Raw genomic sequence first — 23470 nt, 5'->3', positions numbered from 1 at the left:
ACAATTATATTTATGTATTTGTACATATCCATGAGCAATACATATCATGATATCATTGTTATAGGAGGTACATATGTTAGAATCATACCTAAACTTTGACAACTTTCTCTTTTATCCTGAATGTTATATTTTTGTGATCTACCCATCCAGATCTAGACATTCATTTGCATTGCTGGGTAGCATTCTTTATCTTGCCGCCTTTTTGCCTCCTTTCCTGCCTTCTATTAATTGAAAAATTTTGTCTTTATTTCCTCTTTTTAAATTGAAAACTATACATTCTACTTGGCTTAATTTAGAGATTGATCTTCAATTTTAAACATGCATGCTGTATTTAATAAGTTTAAAATTGATCATTTCTGTTTTCTACATGAATATTGTGAAGCACATACGACCCTTTAACTGTGTTTTCCATGTATTGACAAATATTTTATTTCCACCATTTTAAAACCCCTCCATTATTTGTGTATGTGTACACACAGCTATATATGTAAATATTTGAGGTTTGTGTTTATTTAGTGCTAACAGTATGCTTAATACTGTTTACTCAACTTTGCTTCCTGCATCTTATACCTTCCATTCAGATTCAGCTTCCTTTTTCACTTCCGTTCAACCTTTAGTAGTCCTTTTGCAGAGGCCAGTAAGCAGACAAACCACTTCAGTCTTTTTTCTGTCTGAAAATGTCTTCATTTTGGTATAAAATATATTGGGTATAGATTTGTTTTTACTTGTCTTAACTAGGATCCTCTATGTTGATTTGATCTGTTTTCAAAACTGGATGAATATTTACTATACAATTCCTCTTATATGAGGTATATAAAGTAGTCAAATTCATAGAAACAGAAAGTAGAATGGTTGTTACCAGGAGCTGGGAGGGAGGGAAATGAGGATTTGTTGTTTAACAAATATAATTAAGATTTATAGGATGAAAAACTTCTGGAGATCTGTTTCACAGCAATGTGAATATATTAATACTTAGCACTACTGAACCGTACACTTAAAATGGCTAAGATTGTAAATTTTATGTTACGAGTTTTTTACTACAATAAAAAAAAAATGGAAAAAATTAGCCTATTTTTCTGTGAACATCACTTGCCACTAGATTTACATTTTCTCTATTAAATGCATGTTGGATATTCACAGTTTTTAGAGATCTAATGTTACCCTTCTTCTTACATCTGTGAACTGCATTTTTTTGCAGTTTGAGGTAATTTCCTCAAAGCTATATTCCAGTTCATGAATTATCTTCTCTTCTAGTCTACTGTATCATCCATCCATTGTGTTTTTAATATCTACAAATACATTAATTTCTAAACTTATTTTTTTTAAATCCACCTATTATTTGTTCCATATTCTATTGTTCTTGACTTACATGTACTACTTTCATTTATCTCCTTTGACCACTTTAAATACACTTTAAAATCTCTTTCAGATTGTCTAGTGTTCAGGTTCATTCAGTGTAAATTCTTCCGTTTGCTTCATATGTAGACTCTCCTTCGTTGTGGCTTGTTTCCTTGTGTGGTACACAATTTTTACTAGGAAGTTGTCTCAGTAGGGGTGTGTATAGTGGGAGCCGCTTGTGTATTGTCTTATAGAAGCAAACTGATGCGTTAGTTTGAGATTCTTTTTTTATATATAAATTAGTTTTTCATTTGGAGTCTTAACACTCCAGAGATTATGTGAATTTAAAGTCTACAAGTATATTTGGCTTTGGCCAACGATTCTGACTTCTCACAGGGATCTGATTTCCACTTATAGCCCTGGGAGGGGAGGGCTAGTGGTAAAATCCCTATATTATACATAGGGCATTTTTTAAGGCTTGTGAATTTTTTCAGGGTTTCAGTTCACCCAGGAGAGCAGAGCCCATACTCATTTATATGACCTCTCCCTACCCCTGTGAGTTAGGGATCAGTCTGTATTCATAGCTCCAACTCCAGGCATTGTGGATTTCCCTCTCTATGCTTTAAGACTAGATGTGTATTGTTTACTTATTATTATATAATATCTAACATTTTTATGTTTGTATTGTGGGAGATACGATGAATCTTTCCAGACATGCCCAAGCCTCCATTTACTGGATCTGAGCTAAGTTTTCAAACATGAGTGAGACAGTCAGGCAAAAAGAAGAAGGAAGGGTATGTCAAGGAGAGAAAATAGCATAAAGAAAGAAGTGGGAAAAAGCATCATGGGCTCCATCTTGGTGACTTAGCGTAGGTAGAACCTGGGGCTCTTGGCTGCCTCTATCCAGGCCGCTCTGAGAGCCAACAGTTACTAGAAGGAGAGAATACACAGTGGCAGGCATGAGGACCAGGCGAATCTGGACTCAGAGATGATATGTCTGCCATGAAACTAGGGATATGGAGGTGCGGGCAAGTAAGTCACTGTGAAAAAAAAGCCAAGTCAGAACATAGAATAAACGAGTCTGATGTGATCAACTCTCAAAATATCCTGGGCTTAGGGCAGGCTCACCTGGACCTTTCTGAGCACAGCAGCACCTGGCCTGAGCAAAGCACATACTTCACATGTGAGTGTGAAATGTACATGTGCATGTGCATCACTCCAAAGGGAATTCAAAGTTGGAAATAATCTTTCCAGCAGAACATGCTACTTCTCCAGTGTCCTCATGCCTGGCCTTTCATGGAGGATGTGGGTGGTATAAAAACTTGGCTCCCAAACGTGTGAGGAACTTGGTGCCAGGGAGGGAGCAGTTTGAATCTGAAGTACCTGGAAGATCTGGAGAAGGAAAGAGGGGACATATGTTGGAGAAACACACTATTCTTGCTACTCAGGGAACCTGCTCCTGGAAGAAGGCAGTGTGGGCCTTGCAACTCACCAGGAAAGAGAAAGCCACTTTGTGAGGAGAGTTTAAGGCAGTGGGTTTCATCTTAGCTCCTCAGAACCCCAGGGTTTTGCAGAAGGACCTCAGGGGTTCTCTTGGAGTAAGAGCAAGGCTGAGCTAGAACATCCTCCCAATTCTACTTCCAACACAGTTGCTTCTGCTTTTAACTGGGATGGTGGCTCAGAGAGAAACAGGAAGCTTTTTTATAGCTTTTTTTAAATCCTTTTTTAAAGTTGAGATCAAATTCACATAACATAAAATTCATCATTTTAACCATTTTAAACTGTACATTTCAGTGTCTTTTAGTATATCCACAATGCTGTACCACTGTTATCATTATTTAATGACAGAACATTTTCATCACCCCGAAACAAAACCTATTTTCATTAAAGTCACTCACCACTTCCTATCCTCCCCTTCCTCCAGCCCTTGGAAACCACTAATACTTCTGTCTCTATGGAGTTGCCTATTCTGGGCATTTCATATAAGTGGACTCCTATAATGCATGTCTTTTGTAACTAGTTTCTTTCACTTAGCATCATGTTTTCAAGGTGTAACATGTATCAGTACTTCATTCCTTTCCATGGCTGAATAATATTACACACATACACCACATTTTGTTTATCCATTTATCACTTGATGGGCACTTGCCTTGTGTTCACTTTTTGGCTGTTATGAATAATGCCACCATAAACATTCATGTGCAAGTTTTTGTTTGAACATAAATTTTTAATTATCTTGAGTTGGTAGGGTTTTAAATGAAAATAGTTCCACAGCTTTTCCCTGTGTGCCCCAAAGATGCTTTGTACCACTAACTCCAGGAAATGGCGTAATTAATGTGTCTTAAATGGGAGTGTGAATACTTCTGGGGGTTTGTGATGTGGTACCAGTGGATACACAAAGCCAAAGGACAACCATGGTGCATTTTATGAAGTAAAATTATTTTAAAGATTGGGGGAAGACAGAAGGAAAATAAAGTTTTATATTAAAACAGACAGATATCCAATATTTCATTTGTGGTTTAACACCTTGGAAATCAGAATGCCTTTTACAATCCACGCTATGTCACAGTTTAATCTACAGTGTTTTTTCTTTCTTTCTTAGTGATAAAACAATGATGTGTTTCATAATAAATGCATCTTATATTTTATGGATTATAGTAATATGGAGTATAATCTACAATTCACATAAAATTTTAAAGATAAAATGGGAGATTTGGGGCTGTTTCAAGCTAGCTGCAGTTTCTGCAGGGTTCCCTGACCACCCCATCGTCCCCTGGGGCTATGGAACACAGTGGTTCAGGCTGTGCCCGGAACATTAGGGTGCCACGAAGCCTCACAGAGATGGCTTTGCATGGCCCACTCCAGGGTGCTTATCTACCGTCTCCTTCTCTCTGGCTTTGACTTGTCTTCCACCTTCACCACAGGCTCCCAGGATTCACAGCCCTCTCCCTAACACTCTACTTCAGTGTCGGATAATCCCCCTTTTCTTATCTCCCCTCAGCGTAGCTGAGACAGGCTGACATTTTCAAGAAGCACTCTAGAAAAAAGCCAAAGGAAAAAAATAAATAAATAAAAGAAGGAAATAAAAGCAGTACAGAAATTGTCTAATTTTCCATGATTGCATTTCTGATAACTACCATCCTATAAGAGTAAAAAAGAATGTTAGTGAGACCCCTCAATTTCAGCAGAAGTTAATGACTCTTAGGAAGCCTTGTCTCATGTTCCGACTCAGTCCAGGATCACCTCTAGCTGACATTCACTCACAAAGTTAGAGCATTGGCTTGATGATTTCTCAGATTCCTCCACTGCTGACATCCTACAGCTTGGTTCTTTTGAAAAAGTTCTGGCCCAAGCGAAGTGCCACATCTTTGTCCATAAAATGGCTTGGAAATCACTTGAATAGCTAGGAAAGTAAAACTCTTGCCAAAATCCGAGAGAAGAAAAGAAAACAGAGCTCACTGGGTTAACGCATGAAAATTAGCTCTGCATTTTCAAAGCACTGCAGTCACCGAGAAGGAGTTAGTTCAGAGGTGAGTGGTGTAAGTGAACAAAGGGTTGCTAACAACCATTCAGGTTACTTTTATTTTATTGCACAACAGTCTCTAAGAAAAAAAAAATAATTTCAAAATTAATGAACAGATTTTCCCAAATCCTAGAAAAATTACACAACAACAAAACCCAAAAAAACTTATCTTTGAATCTAACCCGGAGAACTCAATGTTCCAGTGACTGGGTGAGTAGTTCTGAAATCAGGAGGAGGAATCCACTGTGCCTAATAACCCCCCGCCCCCATGAAATGCTTTCTGGTCTTTGGATTTAAACTTATGATAAGGGTGTGAAGACTTCTCCTTGAGAGCTGATTAGTTTCGACATCTGAGAGTGGTCCCAAGTACTGTATTTTGTCTTGTGAGAGAAGCACATTTAGCAGGAGGAAAGAAGCATTGCATCATTGTATTCCTTCTGGATAACAGACTAAAATAAAGCCAAAGACAGGTTGAGGCATGTTACCAAAAAATCAATCAAAGTTGTGAGTGCAGTCAAAACCACGTCTGTGGGAAAGGTTGAAGGAAGTGGGATTATATAAGCTAGAGAAGAGAATACTTACGATTTGGGGGTAGGGACAGAAAGGAAACAATCTACAAACACATGAAGATATATTATGTAAAAGCAAGATTGGGCTCATCCTTTGACATCAAGAAGACCGCTATTTGTACTATATGAAGTGCACTGTACAATTTTCTAATAGTTAAATCGGTCCAAGATATTACGGCGTGCTTTGGGGAGATCTGAGTTCTTCAAGAAAGGAGGTATGCAAGAAATTAGGTATTCAAGCACCATCAGTTGTAAGAACTCCCTAACTGAATTGTAATAGTTAAGTGATAGAAGCTCATTTTGAACATCCCTTTAAACCTGAAGTTCTAATGACCACCAAGCTATGACAGGGGAATGGAGATTCTCAGCTGTCCCACAAGGAAGGAAAAATATAGACTCTGACAGCCTTTGGGGTGCTTGATTCAAGTTGAGATGTAACATAGCAAGATTTCCCAGAACGACGACGACAAAAGCCCAGCCTGTCTCACTTTGGCAATGTCTTAGTCATATAAATTAGGGATCATGTGTCACCCCTTTTCAGCAGGTTTACACCTCCCTCCTGACTCTGCAGGTTGCAGCCAGCCCTCTGAAAACTTACTGTTCCCCACATACCACTTGGGAGAAAACTGCGGACCAAGATATAAAAAATGTTCAGACCAGCTGAGCTCTTGCATGGTGCACTGCGATTTGAGCAAAAATGTTCTCTTTCAAGACGGATGACCCTCTTGCCAGCAATTGCTTGGATCAAGTGTTCATTCTGGGCTTGTTACCAGCTCAGAGCATGGAAATCTTGCAGGTAATTTCTACCCGCCGTCCAGTCTGTTGCTTGCCCACCCTCACACCAGCTCACATTTGGTCCTTCCCAAGATAGATGCAACATTATACACACCACTTTATGATCCCTAACACAGCAGGTGCAGTTAGGTACATCCAATACCATACTAATAAGAGTTCTAATGAAGAACCAAAATAACGTACCTGTCACAGAAGTTATATCACCCCCTAGGAAAATTAAAGTGGAAAATCATCCCACACATGGTCTGTTTTATCTTTGTCTCCACCTCGTTCCCTCTGCCTGCCCCAAAGTGTCTCTTTGTTATGTGTGTTAGTTCTTACAGAGTGCTTTCAGCAGGCCTGGGTTTGGTTGCTAAATCACCTGGCCATTTGCTGTGTCACTGGTGGAGCCAGGAAATAGAAGAGCTGGGTAGGAGTTCCAGCATCCCCTCTGCTTCTCTGTCCAGCAGGAACCTTCATTTTAAGAATCTATGCCAGGACAAACTTAAATGATGCTTCCATGAGGTTAACAGATGCAGATTTACCCAGAATGATCTGCAGTGCTGGCTACTGCAGATTCAGAAATAAAGAGCAAGCTCCTGCCTTAAAAATATTGATAGTCTGGTATAGAGGTCAGTAACCTTTTCATGAAAAGGGTTAGATAGTAATTAGTTTAGGCTTCACAGGCCAAAAAGTCTCTGATGCAATTGTTTAACTCTGCTGTTGTAGCTTAAGAGCAGTCCTAGACAATATGTAAACAAATGACCACAACTGTGTTTCAATAAATATTTATAAAAACAGGTGGTGGGCCAGATTTGCCCTTTAAGATGTCATTTGCAGGCCCCTTATCTAGTTGGAGAAACAACCAGGTGATCCTACCATTGCAGTGTTCAAGAGTGAGTGACATGGGGACTTCCCTGGTGGTCCAGTGGTAGAGAATCCGCCTTCCAATGCAGGGGATGCGGGTTTGATCCCTGGTCAGGGAACTAAGATCCTAGTTCCCTGCAGCACAACTAAACCCATGCACCACAATTACTGAGCTCGCACACCTCAACTAGAGAGGCTGCGTGCCGCAAACTATAGAGCCCATATGCTCTGGAACCCGCACGCCACAACTACAGAGCCCATGCACCCTGGAGCCTGTGTGCCACAACTAAGATCCAATGCAGCCAAAAATAAATAAATAAATAAATCTTTAGGGGAAAAGAAAAAAAGAGCAAGTGATATGACAAGAGCAAAGCAGCGGAAGGTAGTTAGGGAAGGCTTCCTAGAAGAAGTGAGGTTTGAGTCATAAAGTGAACAATTAGGAGCTGTTTGATCACTTGCCTGCCTCTCCTTCTTCTTTAACTACCATCTTCCCAGGTGGACTGCTTATCTGTGATTAGATTCTGTTAGATATATATATATATTTTTTAAATATCTTTATTGGAGTATAATTGCTTTACAATGGTGTGTTAGTTTCTGCTTTATAACAATGTGAATCAGCTATACATATACATATATCCCCATATCCCCTCCCTCTTGCGTCTCCCTCCCTCCCACCCTACCTATCCCTCCCCTCTAGGTGGTCACAAAGCACCGAGCTGATCTCCCTGTGCTATACGGCTGCTTCCCACTAGCTATCTATTTCACATTTGGTAGTATATATATGTCCATGCCACTCTCTCACTTCGTCCCAGCTTATCTTTCCCCCTCCCCGTGTCCTCAAGTCCATTCTCTACGTCTGCATCTTTATTCCTGTCCTGCCCCTAGGTTCTTCAGAACCTTTTTTTTTTTTTTAGATTCCATATATATGTGTTAGCATATGGTATTTGTTTTTCTCTTTCTGACTTACTTCACTCTTTTGACGTCTCTGATAGCTGCAACTGCATCTTCGCCATCTCTGTATCTCCAACATCAAGCTTAGTGCCCGTACGTAACCAGGGCTTCATGAATGCTTATTGGATTAAAAGGTATTTAACTTTTACTTGTGTTGAGCAGTCTCCCCTCTGCATTTTGGAAGGGGGCATTCCTGCTTCTCTCTGTGCTACAGCCTGGGGAGGACTTTGTAACAAGGCAAAGGAGTCCATATAGCTTACTGGCAAGGGAGTCCATATAGCTTACTGGCTACTAGTTCATATTCTAAAGACAGACTGCCTTTAGTATCATGCTCTGCCATTCACTAGCTAAGGTGACCTTAGATGTGTCACTTAACCTTTCTGTGCCTCAGTTTCCTCTTCTGTTAGAACAGAATATTGATATGACTTACCCCATGTGATTGTTGCAAGGATTATATGAGTTTATAAGAGTACAGTATTTAGAAGGGTTCCTGGCACAGAGCAACTATTCATTAAATGCTGGCTATTGTTAACATTACAAAGCTAAGCATAGTCTGTTTGTAATAACCTTGCACCTCCATGGTGGGAGGGGGAAAGAGGGACTGCCAGTATGTGCTGACATTCACTTGGAAATTCTAACCAACTTCCTGGCTCCAGCCCTATTTGTTTGTTTGTGTTAATCTCTCTGCCCTCAGCTGCTGCACAAGGAGAGGAGTTGATTGGCAGCTTAACTGTTTAAAATCAATATAAGAAGCACTTGGGGATTAAAGCAGTTTAAGCAAGGTACTGGCTGGGGTTGGGAGCTAAAACTGCTCTTGAAGGAAACAAGCAAAGGAGATGAAGGAAATGGGTCACAAATGAAACGGGTTGAAACTGTGTGAGTGGAGGTGAGACTACAACAATAGAGCAGCATGACTTCTTCATCAGAGAGAGATCTTCCCTTTTTATAAAAAATAGAATAAAATAGAATCCAAAGCGCTAATCCCAAAATTGCCCCGCCTAGTACTGATTGTTCTGCTACTTTAAATACACCTGTCTCTACCCTCTGCTCCCTGCTGCCGTACTCCCCCACCCCCACACGTGTACTCACTTTCCCCTTTTCTTTTTTTTTAAATGTCACCCTTTTTTTGTTCTTTTTATTTACTTTTATTTATTTATTTTTGGCTTCATTGGGTCTTCGTTGCTGCGCGCAGGCTTTCTCTAGTTGCGGCGAGCGGGGGCTATTCTTTGTTATGGTGTACGGGCTTCTCATTGCAGTGGCTTCTCTTGTGGAGCACGGGCTCTAGGCACGCTGGCTTCAGTAGTTGTGGCACGTGGGCTCAGTAGTTGTGGCTCGCGGGCTCTAGAGCACAGGCTCAGTAGTTGTGGTGCATGGGTTTAGTTGCTCCGCGGCATGTGGGATCTTCCCGGACCAGGGCTCGAACCCGTGTCCCCTGCATTGGCAGGCGGATTCTTAACCACTGCGCCACTAGGGGAAGCCCACTTTCCCCTTTGCTAACCTCTGCAGGAACTTCCTTGCCACATAGAGATGGAGAGATTACATGTCAGCTTTGTTGCTGAGACCGCAGAAGACCAATTCCCACTGGAACTGAGTCACAGAGACTAGGTGCAAGAGTGTCATGTGGACATCACCCCAACAATCTTGTCTACACCAATCGGACATTTGATGCAGTTAACGCAGTCTGTTCTCACATAGTAGGGGCTCCATTGAGGGGAGCTAAAACTGCATTCAATCTTCAGTAAGTCCAAAGTATTCTGAAGTAGATAAGAGAGCCCCTCTGTGCCCCTACTTGTCTCAGACATGCATTGGAACCTCCATCTCTTGCTCATTCTCCTTTATTCCTCTTATCCTACTTGGTTTGTACACTAGGCGTTAAGCTTTTATGGATTTCACAGTACTTAATGCATCTTCCTTGCCACAACTGTTTCAATATGGACCCTAAGATCTCCTATCCTATTTCCACCACAAACTGGTCCCCTACTGGGTTAACCTCAGCCCTAATAAGGGATTACATGTGCATGGTTTACAAGGGTGTTTCCATACTTTTGACTCTAAATTTCTCATATAATGTTGGTGATTTTCATGCCCAGAGAGCCAGAAAAATCAGACACCTATGCTGTTGGGGTATCCAAAGATCTTGGAGGGCTTGGAACCCACATCAGAGAAGACCAGTCTTACAGGAAAGCGTCTAACTACATGTGGAACATTTAAGCAGGATGTGATTAGTACTGTGGGCTTTATTCCTACACACTTTGGGGTCTTGTCTTCAAGACGCAATCTACACCTCCCCCCTTTGAAAGAGAAAAGGGAGCTTTCTTAACATAAGAATACTAACTAATATATGTCACTGGAATAATAGAATAGAAAGTCACTGTTTGGTAACATCAAGAAATAATTGATTCATGGAGAGTCAATAACAGTCAATAAGCCATTGGTTAAAAGTGTCCTGAAAAAAAGGGCATTTATGAGATTTCAAACCATAATCTCACAGGTCACTTGAGATTCTTAATAATGGAGACACCTGGGGACTAACACCTTAACCAACTGACCAAATTTAGCAACACCAATAATAGGATAAACTTGCATTATGTGCCCCCTGATGTTATTCAAAGTCAATTGCACAATAGCTTCCCCAAAATGTTTAACTAGAATTCAGTCATGAAGAATCAGAAAAATCCAAAATTTGGGGCAATTGTGCAAGACAACTAGCATGAAATTCTCTAAAAAATTGCCCATGAATAAAAGTAAACAAACAAACATAGATGAATAAAGGAGAGGAGGGTGTATATTAAAGACAATAAGAAAACATAAAAAACAAATGCAATGAGAGACCTTTAGTTGGATCTTGGATTTTTGAAAGAGCTATAAAAGTATATTTGGGGAGAACTTGGGTAATTTGAAGACTACATGTTAGGCAATTACCATATTAGTGTTAAATTTCTTGGGTGTGATAATAGTAGTATAGTTCTGTAAGATAAGGTCCTTGTGTTCTACAGGTAGATATAGTCTAAAGTATTTAGGGTTGAAATATTATGATGCCTACAAGTTACATTCAAAAGATTTTGGGAAAAAAATCCACTGTGTGTGTGTGTGTGTGTGTGTGTGTGTGTGTGTGTGTTCATCATCCTCAACAAATACTCTATACCCATAAAATGTGTGTGTGTGCACATATATATGCGGATAAAGCAAATGTGGCAAAATGCTAGCAATTGTGAATCTAAATGAAGAATACATATGCATTCATTATAATATCCTTTCAGATTCTCCAGGGGTTGAACATTTTTTTTCAAATAAAAATTGGGGAAGATGGAAAAATTCCCTAATAAAAATTAGGGAAGATTTTCATTTGCCTTCTGAAAATCCTCTTTAAATGTTCCATTTCACAAAACAAGCAAGGTCTCTTGACTACCCTGCTTCTGCTGTTGTTGCTATTATCTTGCCCTTTAATTAAATCTGACAGACAGGCAAGCATGTTTGAGCTGGAGGTAAACCAAGGCCAAGTGGAATCAGGGCAGGGTGTTCTCCCTCTTGAGAGCTGGAGTCTCAGCACAAAGCCTGAGGCAAAGCAGAGAGAAAATCAATAGTCCTCAGCTAAACTCATTTTCAAATGTGAATGTTGCTTGCTTGCGATTATCGAGAGAGGAACACAGTGAAGAGTTTTTCTCTTGAGTTGTTTTTGTCATTGTGTTCATGGTTGTTGTCTGATGGTCTTTGCCTACCAGTCCAACTCACTATTTTAATATCATCTTTAGATCTAGATAATGATTTATTCTGAATAATGACAGTTAACCACACTTGGGGTGTCTCCTATAGGCTTGTTTACTGGGCAGTTTTTGAGATCCTACTATGCACATAGAAGTGTGGTAGGCTTATGGCAGTTGAGGGAAAGAAACATTTATCAAATCATGTCACAAATATACACTGATATGTGTTGAGTGGTAAGGATGGTCTGGCTGGAGGACTGACCTTGTCAGAATAGAGACAGAGAAGGTATTGGTGAGTAAGCAATACTGAGCTGAGATATTCAAAGTGATAAGGATTAGCTGGGCGAAGTGTGTGTAGGCACATCTGTGTTGGGTATATGCTCAGTTGTGTGTGGGGTGTGAAGATGAGTGTAATTGGGAAGTGAAAAGAGTATTCTAGGCCAAGGACAGAGTGTAGGCACAAAACCGTGAGGAGGGAGTATGGAGGGTGTTGCTGCCTTCACAGTTTCACTGTAGTAAAGGAGAGAACCATGGAAACCAGCAGATTACAGCTGTGTATGCTCTATGGTGGTGGCATTCTAGTGTCACTGAGTTCAGGAAGGCTGAATTTCCCCAGAAATATCTCCATTACCACATGTCAGAACTTTCAAATCTATCACTAGCCTACACAATCTTTGCCTTCTTCTTACACTTTATTTTAGAGTGCAAAGGATAAGTCCTTTATTCATTGATTTTTTTTTCTAACAAATATTTATGGAGAGCCTATGATGTGCCAGGCATGATTCTAGCAGCTGACGTTCCTGTGTTGAACCCGACAGAAACAGTTTCTCCTTTCATGGAACTTATAGTAAATCATCCCTCCTCTATAAAATCATGACTGCCTGGACATACTTCTAGAATCTTGTCTCCCTAGGGTAAATTGCTCTACTATTTACTTCTATTGGCTGCTTTGAATATAAAGTGGATGAGCTGGGAACAGTCTTTTCAATAAGTGGTCCTGGGAAAATTAAATAACCACATGCAAAAGAATGAAGCTGGATTTCTATCTTACATCATATACAAAAATTAACTCAAAATGGATCAAAGACTTAACCTTAAGAGCTAAAACTGTAAAACTCTTAGAAGAAAATTTTGGGGAAAATCTTCATGACATTAGATTTGACAATGACTCTGTGCATATGACACCAAAAGCACAGGCAACAAAAGAAAAAAATAAATTAGATGTCATCAAAATGAAGAACTTTTGTACATCAAAGGATATCATCAAGAAAGTGAAAAAACAACCTCCTGAATGGAAGAAAATATTTGCAAATCATATGCTTGTTAAGAGATTAATATCCAGGATATATAAATAATCCTAAAACTCAAAAGCAAAAAACCAAACAACCCAGTTCAAAAATGAGCAAAGGACTTAAACATTTCTCCAAAGAAGATATACAAATGACCAGTAAGCACATGAAAAGATGCTCAACATCATTAGTCACTGGGGAAATGTGAATGGAAACAAGATACCACTTAACACATAATAGGATGACTATAATAATGAAAATGGAAAATAATAAGTGTTGGCAAGGATATGGGGAAATTCAACCCCCATGCATGAGTGGTGGGAATGTAAAATGCTGCCACTGTGGAAAGCAGTTTGGCAGTTTCTCAAAAGATTAAACATAGAACTACCATGCGACCCAGCAATTCCACTCATAGGCATATACCCAAAAGAATTAAAAGCAGAGACTCAAACAGATATTTGTACATCAGTGTTCATTGCAGTATTATTCACAATAACCAGAAGGTGGAAATAGTCCTAGTTCCCATCAACAGGTTAATGGATAAATAAAATGTGGTATATACATACAATGGAATAATACTCAATAGAAAAAAATACTAAAGTTTTGATAATTATTAAAACATAGACATCCCTTCAAAACAGTATGCTTAATGAAATAAGCCAGATATAGATACACAAATTTTGTATGATTCCACTTACATGAACTACCTATAACAAGCAAATTCACAGAGACAGTAGAATAGAGGTCACCAGGGGCTAGGGGAAGAGGGGAAGGACTAGTTATAATTTTATGGGTACAGAGTATTTGTTGAGGATGATGAAAAAGTTTGGGGTATAGAAAATGGTGATGGTTAGCCAACACTATGAATGTATTTAATGCCACTGAATTGTACACTTATGAATGATTAAAATAATAAAATTTTTATGTATATATTAACACAATAGAAAAATGAGGAAAAAAAAAGTTAAGAGGGATTTTGAGTTGCCTGGGTAAACCCAAGAAAAAGAGATAAAGAAAACTAATATCAGGTGAGGAGAAGAGAGATTGTGCACATAGGCAGGGGATGTTGGTGATGGGGTAGATCTTGGGACAGAGGGGTGACTAAGGGTACTTAAGTCTGAGGGAGAGATAACCAATGAGCAAATTAAGGTGGTATAATGGCCAAGGGACTTTGATGATCTGGAATGTTTAAATTTGCATAGAATTTATATTTTGGTTTGAAGGAGATGGATAAATAACACCTCTCTTTTCCCCATTGGGACAAAAACATTAGACAGAGAGAAATGAAAATAATTAAGAAGACTATAAACCCCCCGAATTAAAACATTTCATTCTGTCACTTTCCATTTTAGGTTGCCAATGCTGTGATTTAAGTTCCACCAGGACCTCGAATCTCTTTGAGAGTGGTTTATTTTGTACTTCAAGGAAAAATGTCTGAATCCCATAATTTAATGACAGAGAAAAAGGAAAACCTTCAAAAGGTAAGATGGGAATGAGAGAAATAATCTAAATGCAAGGAGTAAGGAGAAGATGTGATAAGGGAAAAGGAAGAACTCCATGAATACAGCAGGAAGCTGGTATTCTAGGGATCAGCAGAGATACACTTGATTCTTTGTATAAGGCAGTGAGTGGATGTGTTAGAAGACAGATGACACATGAAAGGAAAGATTGTTCCTTTAGAAAAATATTTTTATTTTCAACTTAAAATGTCTTGGTGCAAAATGAAGAAAATGCTTTGTATGGCTTCTTGTCTTGTTACTGGAGTAGGTTAATTTTTTTTTCTTTTCTGGAAGCAGTGAAGACTATGCCCTCCTTTTCCATCTTAGAAGAGGTGAGCAGGTATGTGTGACCAGCCCTGTTATCCTCAGCAGACCACACTCCCACACTATTTCTCCTGGGGGTGAGAACCTGCCTGTCTCACTTATTCTCAGCATGTGTGACGGTAGTAATATACAGTGACAAGTTTTCCTTTTGCATGTGGGGCTCTGTAAGTGGGGCTTCCTCTCTTCTCTAGGAAAAATATTTAAAAGTAAGTTAAGTTTCTCCTATTTACTGATAGGGATATAGCAAGGTAATAAGCGTGAAACATTTATCATGCCATGATGTAAGATAAAAAGACTACAGAATATCTCAACATTTATTGTTTACTTTTATGGTAACTTACATACATTTTCCCTTGAGAGTTGAAGGACTCACATCTTGTGTTCTATGGTCTCTAGGTAACAACGTTTTCAAGTCCATTCTTGTCCCCAGATAAAGGAATGGTTATAATCATGACAATGGCCACAATGCCTTGGTTTTCAGGGAAAGATTTTCTAAGAGTCTCTGATACATTTTACTTTTACTTTTTCTTACTAATTGGAAAAAAAACGGTGAATGCTGTAATGCTGTACTCTTCAAAGTACAGAAATCCTTGCATTTGGCCAGAATCCATGGTAAATTAAAGAAAGAAGCTAGTGTTTCCTAGGAGCATATGGCCGCTAAAATAATAACAATCAATTTATACATGTATATGTGTGTGTATATGTGTACACATGTGTGAGTGTGTGTGTAGTGCTAGGTTCATGTGTTTTCAACTTTATGCAAGATGACCTACAGATGATGTAAGTTCTAATTCACCTCAGAATGTTGTGTACAAGAATGACACTCCTAGCCTGTAAAAAATCTGGCACAAACATTGTAGATTCTTTCTGAAGTACACCATTTACCCTCAGCCAATAAAGAAGAGCTAACAATTAGATATCCCAGAACCTTGAAGGCAGTGACCCTCCCAAGAACATTGACAGGCATATATGTCACTTTATTTACATGGATATACAGTTTTTCAACCCAATATTAGAGTCGTCTCATATTTTTTCACCATTTGAAGAACGGTCATCTATTGTATCCACTCTTCCTTAGAACAGAACCAGATAGTTTTACAGAAGCTGCAATGAACAGGTCTCTAGGACTCTGAGCTGAGCTGGGAAAATAGAGCCCTGTGGCCCAGCAGCTCACACTCAGGAGGTGTGGCTGGCAGCTTGGGATAGTCATAAATTTAACACAATTGCTTGGAAGAACAAAAGTAAAATGATACTTCTGGCAATTGTGTCTGGACAATGTTACTTCCCAGGCAGCTCTTACTCTTTATACCCAATAGAGATGTTAGAAATAAAATCATAGCCAAGATACAAAGGCACAGTTTTCATCTAGTTCTCTCTTATTAACTCCCTATTACCAATTTTTCTTCCTGTATGGACTTACCAGTTGTATAGCATGACTCATTTTGAAACACTGCTTTCTATTTTTCTAAGCCTATAAAATAGTTTTATTATCCCTGTGGTTATTTCTTCCAATTCACAGTTTCAGTACTTTGGGCACTGATGTCTTATTGGAGAGTCTAGCTCATTAGATGGTAGGCAAACATTGTCAGGTTCATGCATTATGAGCCATGGCTACACACTTCCATGATCAACCCACCTCCCGCCAACCATGACCTCTAGAGTAGAGTTGGTTGTTTCCCCCAGGCTGAATGTCTACATGGTGTCTTATTTCAGTTTAACACAGCTCTCTGTTGCATGGAATTTTTAATACTTGGTTGGCTTCAGAGCAATTTGGGAATGTTTTATCTACCCCAAAGCCATTTATGTCTCTGGAGAGACTTAAAATGCTCCGTCCTTCTACCTCATATCCTTTACAGTTCTACTCCCAGAAGGCCTCAGAAGGTTGTGCCCTGTTCTCTGTGGGATTCCAATTATAACAGACAGGTTAATTACCCCAAACCGAGGTATAGAAAGTAGTATCTAAGAGGCTTCCACCACTCAAGAGTGCTGGTGAGCTCTTACTGAATATTCTTTTGTGTTAATAGAGATACTCACTTTAAGTGTATATGTCACTAGTTATACTTCAGGATACGTTTTAAAAATTGTGTTCACACATCAATCCGCTAAAGTTTGTCATGTGTCATGTTTGACACAGTAATTATCGTCAGCACAATGACAACCCACTGATTATCTTCTCCATTTAATAAACTAGAACAATATGATTTTGTGGTTGAGATTTTCAGTGTTTACCTATATCCAGTTCCACTCTCTTTCAGGCACAGGATAATAATTACATTTCCCTACTGCCTTGTAGTCTGATAGGACCATGTGTCTAGTACTAGACAGTGGGCTCTGAGAGGAGGTGATGTGTATCATCTCTGAGATGAAATATTTAATTTCCACTCTAAGACCTTTTTTGCACTTCCCTTTACCTGCCACATTGAACATGGAGGCCATGTGTTCCAGATGGCACAGCTGTAGGATGACAAAACCTCCATCAGCCTCTATCACTGAGTCACCAGATAGATGATAGTTGGTCTTAGTGAAAAATAGAGTGACCTTCAAGATGGCAGAGGAGTAAGAAGCAGAGATCACCTTCCTCCCCATAAATACATCAAAAATTCATCTACATGAAGAAAAACTCCTAGAGAACACCTACTGAACACTAGCAGAAGACCCCAGGCTTCCCAAAAGGCAAGAAAATCCCCATGTACCTGAGTAGGGCAAAAGAAAAAGAAAAAACAGGGACAATAGAATAGGGACAGGACCTGTACCTCTGGGAGGGAGCTGTGAAGGAGGAAAAGTTTCCACACACTAGGAAGCCTCTTCACTGGTGGTGATGGGGAGTGGGCAGGCGGGGGAAGCTTCAGAGCCGCAGAGGAGAGCACAGCCACAGGGGTGCGGAGGGCAAAGCGGAGAGATTCGCGCACAGAGGATCGGTGCCGACCAGCACTCACCAGCCTGAGAGGCTTGTCTGCTCACCCGCCGGGACGGATCGCGGCTGGGGGCTGAGGCTCTGGCTTTGGAGGTCAGATCCCAGGAATAGGACTGGGGTCGGCTGAATGAAGACAGCCTGAAGGGGGCTAGTGTGACACAGCTAGCTGGGAGGGAGTCCGGGAAAAGGTCTGGACCTGCCGGAGAGGAAAGAAACCTTTGTTTCTGGGTGTGCGAGGAGAGGGGATTCCTTTCCAGTGTGCCCACAGAAGGCAGAACACTGCCTAAGTGAGCTCCAGAGGTAGGCACAAGACGCAGTTATCAGCTCAGACCACAGAGATTGACATGAACCACTAACGCTGCTCCCACTGCCACCAAGAATCCTGTGTGCAGGCACAGGTCTTTATCCACAGCCCCACTGGAGCCTGTGCAGCCTGCCACTGCCAGGGTCCCGAGATCCAGGGACAGCTTCCCCAGGAAAACACACAGCACGGGTGTTGCAATGTCACGCCGGCCTCTGCCGCCTCAGGCTCGCCCTGCATTCCAATTATGACTACGTACCCCTTGCTCCCCCCGGCCTGAATGAGGAAGAGAGCCCTAATCAGCCGCTGCTTTAACCCCGTCCTGTCTGGGTGGGGAACAGACTTCTGAAGGCAGCCTACACACAGGGGTGGGGCCAAAACCAAAGCTGAACCCCAGGACTGTGCAAACAAAGAAGAGAAAGAGAAATTTTTCTGTGCAGCCTCAGGAGCAGTGGATTAAATCCCCACAATCAACTTGATAAACCCTGCATCTGTGGAATACCTGAATAGACAACAAATTTTATCAAAATTGAGGTGGTGGACTTTGGGAGCAACTGTGGACTTGGAGTTTGCTTTCTGCATCTAATTTCTTTCTGATTTTATGTTTATCTTAGTTTAGTATTTAGTGCTTATTATCATAGGTGGATATGTTTCTCGTTTGGTTGCTCTCTTCCTTTTTTTTTTTAATATATATATTTTTTTGCCTTTTCTTTCTTTATGAGTGTATATGTGTATGCTTATTTGTGTGATTTTGTCTGTATAAGTTGGCTTTTACCATTTGTCCTAGGATTCTGTCTGTTTGTTTTTTTTGTTTTCTGTTTGTTTGTTTTTGTTTTCTCTCTTCCTTTTCTTCTGAGCCACATGGCTGACAGGGTCCTGGTGTTCCAGCCAGGTGTCAGGACTGAGCCTCCAAGGTAGGAGGGGCAAGTCCAAGACATTTGACCACCACAGACCTCCCAGTCCCACATAATATCAATAGGCGAGAGCTCTCCCAGAGATCTTCGTCTCAGCACTAAGACTCAGCTCCACCTAATGGTCAGCAAGCTCCAGTGCTGGATGCCCCATGCCAAACAACTGGGAAGACAGGAACACAACACAACCCATTAGCAGAGAGGCTGCCTAAAGTCTCACTAAGTTCACAGACACTCCAAAACACACCACCAGATATGGCCCTGCCCACCAGAAGGACAAGATACGGCCCCACTCACCAGAACACAGGCACCAGTCCCCCCACTAGGAAGCCTACACAACCCATCGAACCAACCTCACCCACTGGGGGCAGACACCAAAAATAATAGGAACTACGAACCTGCAGCCTGAAAAAAGGAGACCCCAAACACAGTAAGTTAAACAAAATGAGAAAACAGAGAAATATGCAACAGATGAATGAGCAAGGTAAAAACTGCCCAGACCAAACAAATGAAGGTGAAATAGGCAGTCAACCTGAAAAAGAATTCAGAGCAATGATAGTAAAGATGATCTGAAATCTGGGAAATAGAATGGAGAAAATACAAGAAACATTTAACAAGGACCTAGAAGAACTAAAGAGCAAACAAACAATGATGAACAACACAATAAATGAAATTTAGTAATCAATAGCAGAATAACTGAGGCTGAAGAACGGATAAGTGACCTGGAAGATAAAATAGTGGAAATAACTACTGCAGAGCAGAATAAAGAAAAAAGAATGAAAATAATTGTGGACAGTCTCAGAGACTTCTGAGACAACATTAAATGCACCACCATTTGAATTATAGGGGTCCCAGAAGAAGAGAAAAAGAAAGGGTCTGAGAAAATATGTGAAGAGATTATAGTTCAAAACGTCCTTAACATGGGAAAGGAAATAGACAGTCAAGTCCAGGAAGCACAGAGAGTCCCATACAGGATAAATCCAAGGAGAAACATGCCAAGACACATATTAATCAAGCTATCAAAAATTAAATTCAAAGAAAAAATATTAAAAGCAGCAAGGGAAAAGCAACAAATAACATACAAAGGAAACCCCATAAGGTTAACAGCTGATCTTTCAGCAGAAATTCTGCAAGCTAGAAGGGAGTGGCAGGACATATTTAAAATGATGAAAGAGAAAAAACTAAGATTACTCTACCGAGCAACAATCTCATTCAGATTCGATGGGGAAATTAAAACCTTTACAGACAAGAAAAAGTTAAGAAAATTCAGCACCACCAAACCAGCCTTACAACAAATGCTAAAGGAACTTCTCTAGGCAGGAAACACAAGAGAAGGAAAAGAACTACAATAACAAACCCAAAACAATTAAGAAAATGGTAGTAAGAACATACATATCAATAATTACCTTAAATGTAAATGCATTAAATGTTCCAAACAAAAGACACAGACTGGCTGAATGGATACAAAAACAAGACCTGTATATATGCTGTCTACAAGAGACCCACTTCAGACCTAGTGATACATACAGACTGAAAGTGAGGGGATGGAAAAAGATATTCCATACATATGGCAATCAAAAGAAACCTGGAGTAGCAATACTCATATCAGATAAAATAGACTTTAAAATAAAGAATGTTACAAGAGACAAAGAAGGACATAACATAATGATCAAGGGATCAATCCAAGAAGAAGTTATAAAAATTGAAATTATTTAGGCACCCAACATAGGAGCACCTCAATACATAAGGCAAACGCTAACAGCCATAAAAGGGGAATCCACAGTAATACAATCATAGTAGGGGACTTTAACACCCCACTTTCACCAATGGACAGATCAACAAAAATGAAAATAAATAAAGAAACACAAACTTTAAATGATACATTAAACAAGATGGACTTAATTGATATTTATAGGACATTCCATCCAAAAACAACAGAATACTCTTTCTTCTCAAGTGCTCATGGAACATTCTCCAGGATAGATCATAACTGGGGTCACAATCAAGCCACGGTAAATTTAAGAAAATTGAAATCGTATCAAGTATCTTTTCCAACCACAATGCTATGAGACTAGGTATCAATTACAGGAAAAAATTACAGGAAAAAGGCTGTAAAAAATACAAACACATGGAGGCTAAACAATACAATGCTAAATAACCAAGAAATCACTGAAGAAATCAAAGATATCAAAAAATACCTAGAAACACATGACAATGAAAACACGATGGCCCAAAACCTATGGGATGTAGCAAAAGAAGTTTTAAGAGGGAAGTTTATAGCAATACAATCCTACGTCAAGAAACATCTCAAATAACCTAATTTTATGCCTGAAGCAAATAGAAAAAGAAGAACAAAACCCCCAAAGTTAGCAGAAGGAAAGAAATCATAAAGATCAGATCACAAATAAATGAAAAAGAAATGAAGGAACAATAGAAAAGATCAATAAAACTAAAAGCTGGTTCTTTGAGAAGATAAAATTGATAAACCAGTAGCCAGACTCATCAAGCAAAGAAGAGAGAAGACTCCAATCAACAGAATTAGAAATGAAAAAGGAGAAGTAACAACTGACACTGAAGAAATCCAGAGGATCATGAGAGACTACTACAAGCAACTTTAGGCCAATAAAATGGACAACTTGGAAGAAATGGAAACATTCTTAGAAACGTACAAACTTCCAAGACTGAACTAGGAAAATATGAACAAACCAATCACAAGCACTGAAATTAAAACTGTGATTAAAAATCTTCCAACAAACAAAAGCCCAGGGCCAGATGGATTCACAGGTGAATTCTATCAAGGATTTAGAGAAGAGCTAACACCTATTCTTTATCAAACTCTTCCAAAATATAGCAGAGGGAGGAAAACTCCCAAACTCGTTCTACGAGGCCACCATCACCCTGATACCAAAACCAGACAAAGATGTCACAAAAAAAGAAAACTAGGGACCAACATCACTGATGAACATAGATGCAAAAATCCTCAACAAAATACTAGCAAACAGAATCCAACAACACATTAAAAGGATCATACACCATGATCAAGTGGGGTTTATCCCAGGAATGCAAGGATTCTTCAATATACGCAAATCAATCAATGTGATAAACCATATTAACAAACTGAAGGATAAAAACCATATGATCATCTCAATAGATGCAGAAAAATGTTTCAACAGAATTTAACACCCATTTATGATAAAAACTCCCCAAAAAGTGGGCAGAGAGGAAACCTACCTCAACATAATAAAGGCCATATATAACAAACCCACAGCCAACATCGTTCTCAATGGTGAAAAATTGAAACCGTTTCCTCTAAGATCAAGAACAAGAAAAGGTTGCCCACTCTCACCACTATTATTCAGCATAGTTTTGGAAGTTTTAGCCACAGCAATCATAGAACAAAAAGAAATAAAAGGAATTCAAATAGGAAACGAAGTAAAACTGTCACTGTTTGCAGATGACATGATGCTATACATAGAGAATTCTAAAGATGCTACCAGAAAACTACTAGAGCTAATCAATGAATTTGGTAAGTAGCAGGGTACAAAATTAATGCACAGAAATCTCTTGCATTCCTATACACTAATTATGAAAAATCTGAAAGAGAAATTAAGGAAACAATCCCATATACCATTGCAACCTAGGAATAAACCTTCCTAAGGAGACAAAAAACCTGTATGTAGAAAACTATAAAACACTGTTGAAAGAATTTAAAGACAATACAAACACAGAGAGAGATAAACCATGTTCTTGGTATATCTTTATACCAAGATTGGATTGGAAGAATCAACATTGTGACAATGACCATGCTACCCAAAGCAATCTACAGATTCAATGCAATCCCTATCAGACTACCAGTGGCATTTTTCACAGAACTAGCACAAAAAAATTTCACAATTTGTATGGAAATACAAAAGACCCCGAATAGCCAAAGCAATCTTGAGAAAGAAGAACGGAGCTGGAGGAATCAGGCTCCCTGGCTTCAGACTATACTACAAAGCTACAGTAATCAAGACAGTAAGGTACTGGCACAAAAACAGAAATATAGATAAGTGGAACAGGATAGAAAGCCCAGAGATAAATCCACGCACCTGTGGTCAAATAATCTGTGACAAAGGAAGAGAAAAGACACCTCTTCAAGAAGTGATGCTGTGAAAACTGGACAGCTACATGTAAAAGAATGAAATTAGAACACTTCCCGACACCATACACAAACTTAAACTAAAAATGGATTAAAGACCTAAATGTAAGGCCAGACACTATAAAAATCTTAGAGGAAAACATAGGCAGAACACTCTATGACATAAATCACAGCAAGATCCTTTTTGACCCACTTCCTAGAGAAATGGAAATAAAGAGAAAAATAAACAAGTGGGACCTAATGAAACTTAAAAGCTTTTGCACAGCAAAGGAAACCATAAACAAGACAAAAAGACAACCCTCAGAATGGGAGAAAATATTTGCAAATGAAGCAACTGACAAAGGATTAATCTCCAAAATTTACAAGCA

The 23470-nt window shown here is 39.5% G+C and overlaps 1 long non-coding RNA gene across 1 annotated transcript in view; it reads right to left on the bottom strand.

The window, feature by feature from the left end:
* The window catches only part of LOC125964675 (uncharacterized), a 144914-nt gene that overhangs the window by 35207 nt on the left and 86237 nt on the right, over positions 1-23470 (bottom strand). Inside the window, exon 2 of the long non-coding RNA XR_007477913.1 lies at positions 19687-20307. This is a non-coding gene — a long non-coding RNA (uncharacterized LOC125964675). The remainder of the gene's footprint in view (positions 1-19686; positions 20308-23470) is intronic.

Source organism: Orcinus orca, chromosome 6, assembly GCF_937001465.1.
Source record: "Orcinus orca chromosome 6, mOrcOrc1.1, whole genome shotgun sequence".
In the NCBI taxonomy this organism is placed as follows: Eukaryota; Metazoa; Chordata; class Mammalia; order Artiodactyla; family Delphinidae; genus Orcinus; species Orcinus orca.
The sequence above is the reverse complement of the archived record's forward strand: the minus strand, read 5'-3'. Positions and strand labels throughout refer to the sequence as shown.